The sequence below is a fragment of the Toxorhynchites rutilus genome, chromosome 2 (assembly GCF_029784135.1).
Source record: "Toxorhynchites rutilus septentrionalis strain SRP chromosome 2, ASM2978413v1, whole genome shotgun sequence".
Lineage (NCBI taxonomy): Eukaryota > Metazoa > Arthropoda > Insecta > Diptera > Culicidae > Toxorhynchites > Toxorhynchites rutilus.
In genome coordinates, this window is record NC_073745.1 from 86,463,355 (window position 1) to 86,471,799 (window position 8,445).

General features: G+C 35.2%; 1 long non-coding RNA gene across 1 annotated transcript; it reads right to left on the reverse strand.

The window, feature by feature from the left end:
- Positions 1–3,891: 3,891 nt before the first annotated feature.
- LOC129771783 (uncharacterized) lies at positions 3,892–4,961 on the reverse strand. The gene is made up of 3 exons (XR_008742475.1): positions 4,811–4,961; positions 4,600–4,749; positions 3,892–4,545 (listed from the first exon to the last, which is right to left on the reverse strand). It is a non-coding gene; the product is annotated as an uncharacterized LOC129771783 (long non-coding RNA).
- Between the last annotated feature and the right edge of the window lie 3,484 nt (positions 4,962–8,445).

Below are 8,445 nucleotides of genomic sequence, written 5' to 3' on the forward strand. Positions count from 1 at the left end.
GAGAGAGTGGCGCAAAGCGGTAAAAGTTTGAGGTTTTTGAAAATCGAAGAATCACCCAAGGGGAGAAAGGTTCTCGAACAAATTTTGATGCCAAATGTCTTAAAATTGTATGAAACGTCGAGATCTACTGTCATCTAAAATTTATTGCTCAAAAATCGACACTCTGGGACTTTCTTTCGCCAAATGTCTCAAAATTGCATGACACGTCGAGATTTACAATTATCTCAATTTTTTTTTCGTCAAAAATCGACTTTTCAGACAGAAAATCGACCAAGTATATTTTTACAAAAGAAAAATCGAGATAACAATAAATCTCGACAAGTAATGCAATTTCAAGACATATGGTATCAAAAATAAATTTCTAAAAACTCCGATTTCCGGCTATTTTTCGGTTTTCAAAAAACTCAAATTTTAACGTCTTGGACATTGTAGCGTACAACGCGAGTGAAGTTAGAGTAGCCCGAAATAACACTCAACAGACGAGATAACACAAAAGCTGTTATTGTGCACAATAGACATCACACACGAAACATCTCACTAACAGTATAAATACCGGTCACCGACACAGCATCCCATCTCACTTCTTTGTAAACCGTCACCAATAAACAAACGAAAGGAAGGTCTAAAGGTGTGACCATGTCGTCAATAAGTGCGCGAGGGGAAACGGTGTAAATATACAGAGGACTGTGGAAAGGGATTTGACTGCAAAAAGAGATGTCTGAATTTTTGTGTTTATGGGTTCATTTTCAAATTTAAATTCATAATTATTTTTCAGTATTCGATTAATCGAGTGAATATTTATTTCTTGTAATCAAAACGAACAGTTATTATTATAAAAAAAAATGATGTCATAATTTTAAAAGTTACATTAAATATAATTTTGAAATAAACGTGGTGCAGAATAATGGTTTTTGAATGAAATGGTATTTCAGTATATTGATAAATTTACCATTTCATGATTTTTTGAGGACGATTGAAAAAAGAGCACACCATGAAAATGATGCACAATATTTTTATTGTACCAACATAAAATGTTTTCTGTTCAAAATTACATGTTCTTCGAATGTTGTTGAAATAGCTGATTTGTGTGTATTTTTCTGCTTTTTCCCTATAACTGCTAGTTCAAAAGAAGTTTATTCATAGAATCATTGACCACTAGTATAATATATTTTCCTTGGCACCCGGAGTTTGAATACTACTATTTTAGAACGGGAGTTGAGACCACCTTCTTCAAGTCCGCATGTTACTCCTGCAAACCCTGAATTCTTCCCAGTATCCTCCACCAGCAGGGAATCATTTTTATGCTTCAACCGTAAATGGTTTAGCATATTCGATGAATTTCGACGAAACACCATGACGGTTAAACAAATTTTGCACTGTAGTTTTTGAAAAAAAATCCCTTTTTTTATTAATCGCGATTACTTTAATTATTATTCGATGTAATTCATATTTAGATTTTTCATTATTTGATACAAAATTACTCGATTAAAATTCCAGATATTCGATTATTTCAATTAATCGAACAATTAACCGACGTCTTTAACTGCAAAACGCGAGAAAAATATTTCCATCACCAACCGATACCGAGAGTCGATTTATTCTCGTGAGCTGAAACATATAATAAGATAGAGTATATTACATATCTAACTTTGACCGTGAAAGACTTACCTTTCAACTTTTCAATGCTCTTATTGCCACCAAAACAATTCCACACATAAGAAGTAAAAAAAAAACATATTGCAAAATATTGCAGATTGTTTACATACAAATTCCAAGATAGCTGAAGGGCCTTTTTCATAAGTTGCGGTACCGTATTGTATCTATCGTGGGTGTATCCTTTGCAAATATTTTTCATATCGTGGGTGTATCTAAGATGTGTAGAATAAAGGTGTGACCGTGTAGTCAATAAATGCGCGAGGGGAAACGGTATAAATATACAGAGGATTGTGGGAAGGGATTTGACTGCAAATAGAGATGTCTAAATTTTTCGTTTATTCGATTGTCGATTAATCGTGGGGTGATTTTTATATATTCGATTGATTCGAATAATTGTCTTTCAGTATTCGATTTAATCGAGCGAATATTTATTTCTTGTAATCAAAACAAACAGATATTTATGATAAAAAATATGTCATAATTTTGAAGTTCATGATTTTTTGATGATGATTGAAAAAAGAGCACACCATGAAAATGATGCACAATACAGGGCGGACTCGATTATATACAGTTTCTGATTCCTTTTCACTGTATATAATCGAGTCAGAAAAAAGTTTTCAATCGATTTTGTATGTTTTGACGTGGGACTACGTCTAACCGGAATATATGGGGGGTAAAATGAAACATAAACACTGAACATGCAGGAAAAAATGCAAGATTTCGAATGCTTATAACTCGAACATTTTCTACTGGATCGGAAAGATGTTTGCATCAATTGATAGGGAATATTTCTACGCTTCTATCGCAATTAATAAAATGTCATTTTTCATTAGTTAAATAATTGAATAACTGTAAAATGTTAAGCGTTATCTAAACGCCCTAACTGCCTCGTTTTGATTGGCCCGATTTACGGTTTCCCCAACACAGACTTCAAAACCAATCAGCGTTGGGGAAATCGGAATTGAAAATACATGAAAGTAGGGGGACTTTTGTTCTCTCCGAAATATGTTCCCTAACACAGACTTCAAAACCAAGCAGCATTGGCGAAACCGACATTGCAAATACATGAAAGTAGGGGCAGCTTTTGTTCCCACCGAAATGCGTTTCTCTAACACAGACTTCAAGTCCAAGGAGCGTGGGGAAGTTGGCATTGCAAATACATGCAATTCGGGGGCATTTTTGTTCCGACTAAAATGTGTTTCCCTACCACAGACTTCAAATCCATGGAGCGAGGGAAAATTGGCATTGCTAATACATGCAAGTCGAGGGCAATTTGTTCCGACTAAAATATGTTTCCGCAACACAGGCTTCAGAAACAAGGTGTCTAGGGAAATTGGGATTGCAAATTCATGCAGGTCGGGAGTATTTTTGTTCCGGCTGAAATCTGATTACCTATAAAGACTTCTAAACCAAGGTGTCTGGGGAAATCGGCATTGCAAATACATGCACTTTTATACTCGCTTGCCTTTGTGCAGACTAGAATGCGTTTCCCTAACACGGTCTCCTAATCTTAGGTATCTGGTAAGATCGTGCAGACACTAGAGACATGGCATTTGTTCAAACTTTTTACTCACAACGCAAATATATTGAATTCAATTGAATTCGGAAATTGTTTCATTCAATAAAAAATTCAATCAATACATACAAATGATTACTAAGCTAAGGTAGTCCCACGTCAACCTTGCGGTTATATCATAAATATAACCCACCCATTTTTTTCATTTCTTGAATATAAAAGAGGAATTTGATTTTTGATTCACCCCCTCAAAGTCAGAAAATACCTTTCTCGCATGAAAAAAATAAATTTATCCAGATTCTTTCAGGAGGTAATAGACAATATGATCGTCTATTACCTCCTGAAAGAATCTGGATAAATTTATTTTTTTCATGCGAGAGTAAACACACAAAGCACAAAAAAAACTTTAATCGTGAGTAAAAATCCTTCTACGCATATGTTCGAGTTTCAACAATGAAATAGTTATAGAACTATTTTTTTTTGTTTCGGACTTGTTGCCTCAAACTGGCTCTACTTTAAAAACTACGCTACGGAAGACGATTCTGTTGCTTTCATTTGAAATATGAGAAAATTTTGTACAGGATATAGTAGTGGAACATCTAAATTAGTGGATTTTAACAATTTGGAAGTGGAAAACTTGAAAGTTAATAATATTTAATGTGTTATTATTAATTTTATCCTGAAAATTTATATTGAACTAGATCATTTCTATCAATTAAATTAAAGCTCTCTAACCGCTCTAAAATTTGTTTTTTGACACCCAACTTCTGCTTTTTTAATTTGGCTGCAATAACGATATAACGATATAACTAGTGAAAACTCAAGCAAAATCTTCAAAAATGACGATTTTCACCCCACTGTACATGTAATAGCCACTTAAATTTCACCTTATCGTTAAAAGGTTACCTTCCTTCCTGAAATAAGTCATACTTAAAACATAAAAAAAAATATTTTTTTCCAAACTGTATATAATCGTGTTCAAAATTGTATATAATCGAATCACATATTATCGAGTCTGTCGATGTTAGTCGAGTCCGACATGCATTTTGTTTGCACCAACCAAAATTTCGGCTGTTCAAAATTATCTGTTCTTCGAATGTTGTTTGTTGAAATAGCTGATTTGTTTGAATATCTCTGCTTGGTCATAGAATCATTGATCACTAGTATGGTATATTTTCCTCGGCGCTCTGAATTTGAATACTACTATTTTAGAACGGGAGCTGAGACCACCTTCATCAAGGTGGTCCCTGAATTCTTCTTCCCAGTCTCCTCCACCACCTAGGAAGCTCCCGCTTCTACCGTAAATGATTCAGCATATTCTATGAATTTCGACGAAACACCATGACGGTTAAACAAATTTTGCACTGTATTTTCTGAAAAAAAAAAATAATCGCGATTACTTTGATAATTATTCGATGTATTCATACCTTGATTTTTCATTATTTGATATAAAATTACTGATACAGATATTCGATTATTTGAATTAATCGAACGATTAACCGACATCTCTAGCTGCAAAACGCGGGTAAAATATCTCCATCACCAACCGACACCGAGAGTCGATTTATTCTCTTCAGCTGAAACATATAATACGATAGAGTATATTACCAAACCTAACTATAACCGTAAAAGACTTACCTTTCAACTTTTCAATGCTCTTATTGCCACCAAAACAATTCCACACACAAAGCACAAAAAATATATTGCAAAATATTGCAGATTGTTTACATACAAATTCCAAGATGGCTGAAAGGCCTTTTTCATAAGTTGCGGTACCGTATTGTATCTATCGTGGATACACCCACGTATTATATGTTTCAGCTGAAGAGAATAAATCGACTCTCGGTGTCGGTTGGTGATGGAGATATTTTACCCGCGTTTTGCAGCTAGAGATGTCGGTTAATCGTTCGATTAATTCAAATAATCGAATATCTGTATCAGTAATTTTATATCAAATAATGAAAAATCAAGGTATGAATACATCGAATAATTATCAAAGTAATCGCGATTATTTTTTTTTCAGAAAATACAGTGCAAAATTTGTTTAACCGTCATGGTGTTTCGTCGAAATTCATAGAATATGCTGAATCATTTACGGTAGAAGCTTGATTCCTAGGTGGTGGAGGAGACTGGGAAGAAGAATTCAGGGTCTGCAGGAGTAAAATGCGGACTTGATGAAGGTGGTCTCAGCTCCCGTTCTAAAATAGTAGTATTCAAATTCAGAGCGCCGAGGAAAATATACCATACTAGTGATCAATGATTCTATGACCAAGCAGAGATATTCAAACAAATCAGCTATTTCAACAAACAACATTCGAAGAACAGATAATTTTGAACAGTCAAAATTTTGGTTGGTGCAAACAAAATGCATGTCGGACTCGACTAACATCGACAGACTCGATAATATGTGATTCGATTATATACAATTTTGAACACGATTATATACAGTTTGGAAAAAAATATTTTTTTTATGTTTTAAGTATGACTTATTTCAGGAAGGAAGGTAACCTTTTAACGATAAGGTGAAATTTAAGTGGCTATTACATGTACAGTGGGGTGAAAATCGTCATTTTTGAAGATTTTGCTTGAGTTTTCACCAGTTATATCGTTATATCGTTATTGCAGCCAAATTAAAAAAGCAGAAGTTGGGTGTCAAAAAACAAATTTTAGAGCGGTTAGAGAGCTTTAATTTAATTGATAGAAATGATCTAGTTCAATATAAATTTTCAGGATAAAATTAATAATAACACATTAAATATTATTAACTTTCAAGTTTTCCACTTCCAAATTGTTAAAATCCACTAATTTAGATGTTCCACTACTATATCCTGTACAAAATTTTCTCATATTTCAAATGAAAGCAACAGAATCGTCTTCCGTAGCGTAGTTTTTAAAGTAGAGCCAGTTTGAGGCAACAAGTCCGAAACAAAAAAAAATAGTTCTATAACTATTTCATTGTTGAAACTCGAACATATGCGTAGAAGGATTTTTACTCACGATTAAAGTTTTTTTTGTGCTTTGTGTGTTTACTCTCGCATGAAAAAAATAAATTTATCCAGATTCTTTCAGGAGGTAATAGACGATCATATTGTCTATTACCTCCTGAAAGAATCTGGATAAATTTATTTTTTTCATGCGAGAAAGGTATTTTCTGACTTTGAGGGGGTGAATCAAAAATCAAATTCCTCTTTTATATTCAAGAAATGAAAAAACAGGAAGTGGGTTATATCTATGGTATAACCGCAAGGGTGACGTAGGACTAGCGTTGATTTAGAGATCATTTGTTTGAAGTTGAATCTAAATCCATCCTGAATGAATGGATAAATAAATATTTGGGTGACTTCAAAAACGAGAGCGTTACGTTGGAGGCTCAAGGTTTTTCATGTTATGCATACAATATTGGATACGAAAATTTTCTACTGATGGGGAAGAATAATTTTCAGAAGCTTTCCTGTTAATTGCGATTGATTGAAAAATCACAAAACCAAATGTATTTGATTGCAGTGTTATATGGATAGAAAACATTAGAATAAACTATTTCGCTTCAATGTATTTTTCAATTCCCAGGGGAACTGGCAGAGTATTTTTCAGCAACAATTAATTCTTTTCAGATTTTCCTCGATACTCGAAGCCCACCAGTGGTTAATACTAACTCGATAACCACCTGTTAGTAGCATTTGATAGAAAAATATTTGGTCGCAGTGTTACACGGATAGAAAACATTAAAATAAACTCTTTCACATGAATGTATTTTTCAATTCCCAGGGGAACTGGCAGATTATCTTTCCAGCCCTCCAGTGGTTATTGCTAACTCGATAACCACCTGTTAATAGCACTTGATTGAAAAATATTTGGTCGCTGTGTTATATGGTTAGAAAACATTAAAATAAACTCTTTCGCATGAATGTATTTTTCAATTCCCAGGGAACTGGCAGATTATTTTTCAGCAACGATTAGATCTTTCCGGAATTTTCTCGATGCTGAATGGCATCCAAACGAAAATATTCCTTTCAGTTTGGTCTGTAAAAAAACTTTTCTGAACTCTTATCCATCAAATTTGGAGCCCTGAAAAGGGCAGTTGATTTTATGCTAAGCTAATAGCACGCTCTCCTCGGATACGATGGGCCAGCTGGATGTCCTTGGGCATGATGTGACGCGTTTTGCATGGACAGCACACAAATTGTTATTTTCGAATAGGCCTCCTGCAGCATCATAACCGCGGAACTTTGGAAGCGCAAATCGGTTTTGAAGTCCTGAGCAATTCCACGAAACAAATGCTGCAAAGGTAGATGGCGGATCAGCAATTCGGTCGACTTCTGATAGCGACGAATTTCACGCAAAGTACCCGGTCGATAGCGATGTGGTCACACTCCCCGCGGCTGGTGCACTTATCCGAGCTGCTTTCGTGGTGCCTTACCACCGAAAGACTAACGAGCTGTGTGCTTAGTCCCACACAAACGAGTCCTCACGGTGCGAGAGTAGAGTAAGAAATTAACGAAAGCAAAGGAAGCGTCATTTTATAAACCATAAAAGTATAAAATGTAAACCCCACCCTTATTATATTCGTAGCTTAATCTGAGAGAGAAAAGAATAACATCGAAGTAAGTATACAGTAAGCTTATATAATAAAGAGGGTGGGTTTTACATTCTGGACTTTTATGGCTTATAATAAGATGCTTCCTTTGCTTTCGTTCATTTCTTACTCTACTCTCGCACCGTGAGGACTCGTTTGTGTGGGACTAAGCACACAGCTCGTGAAATTCGTCGCTATCAGAAGTCGACCGAATTGCTGATCCGCCATCTACCTTTGCAGCATTTGATTCGTGGAATTGCTCAGGACTTCAAAACCGATTTGCGCTTCCAAAGTTCCGCGGTTATGATGCTGCAGGAGGCCTATTCGAAAATAACAATTTGTGTGCTGTCCATGCAAAACGCGTCACATCATGCCCAAGGACATCCAGCTGGCCCATCGTATCCGAGGAGAGCGTGCTATTAGCTTAGCATAAAATCAACGGCCCTTTTCAGGGTTCCAAATTTGATGGATAAGAGTTCAGAAAAGTTTTTTGCAGGCCGAACTGAAGAAGCATTTAACGAAAATCGTTGTGTCGATGATAATTCGATACCGATAAGTGCCATGGATATGGATTTGATAACGAAGAATATGAAATATATAACATGATGTAGTGAATATATCCCCATATCAAAGAAATCACTTTGATGAGACTGTTTGCCTTTTGTTGTTTTTAATTGTTGGGACGAGGGGATTATTTTTG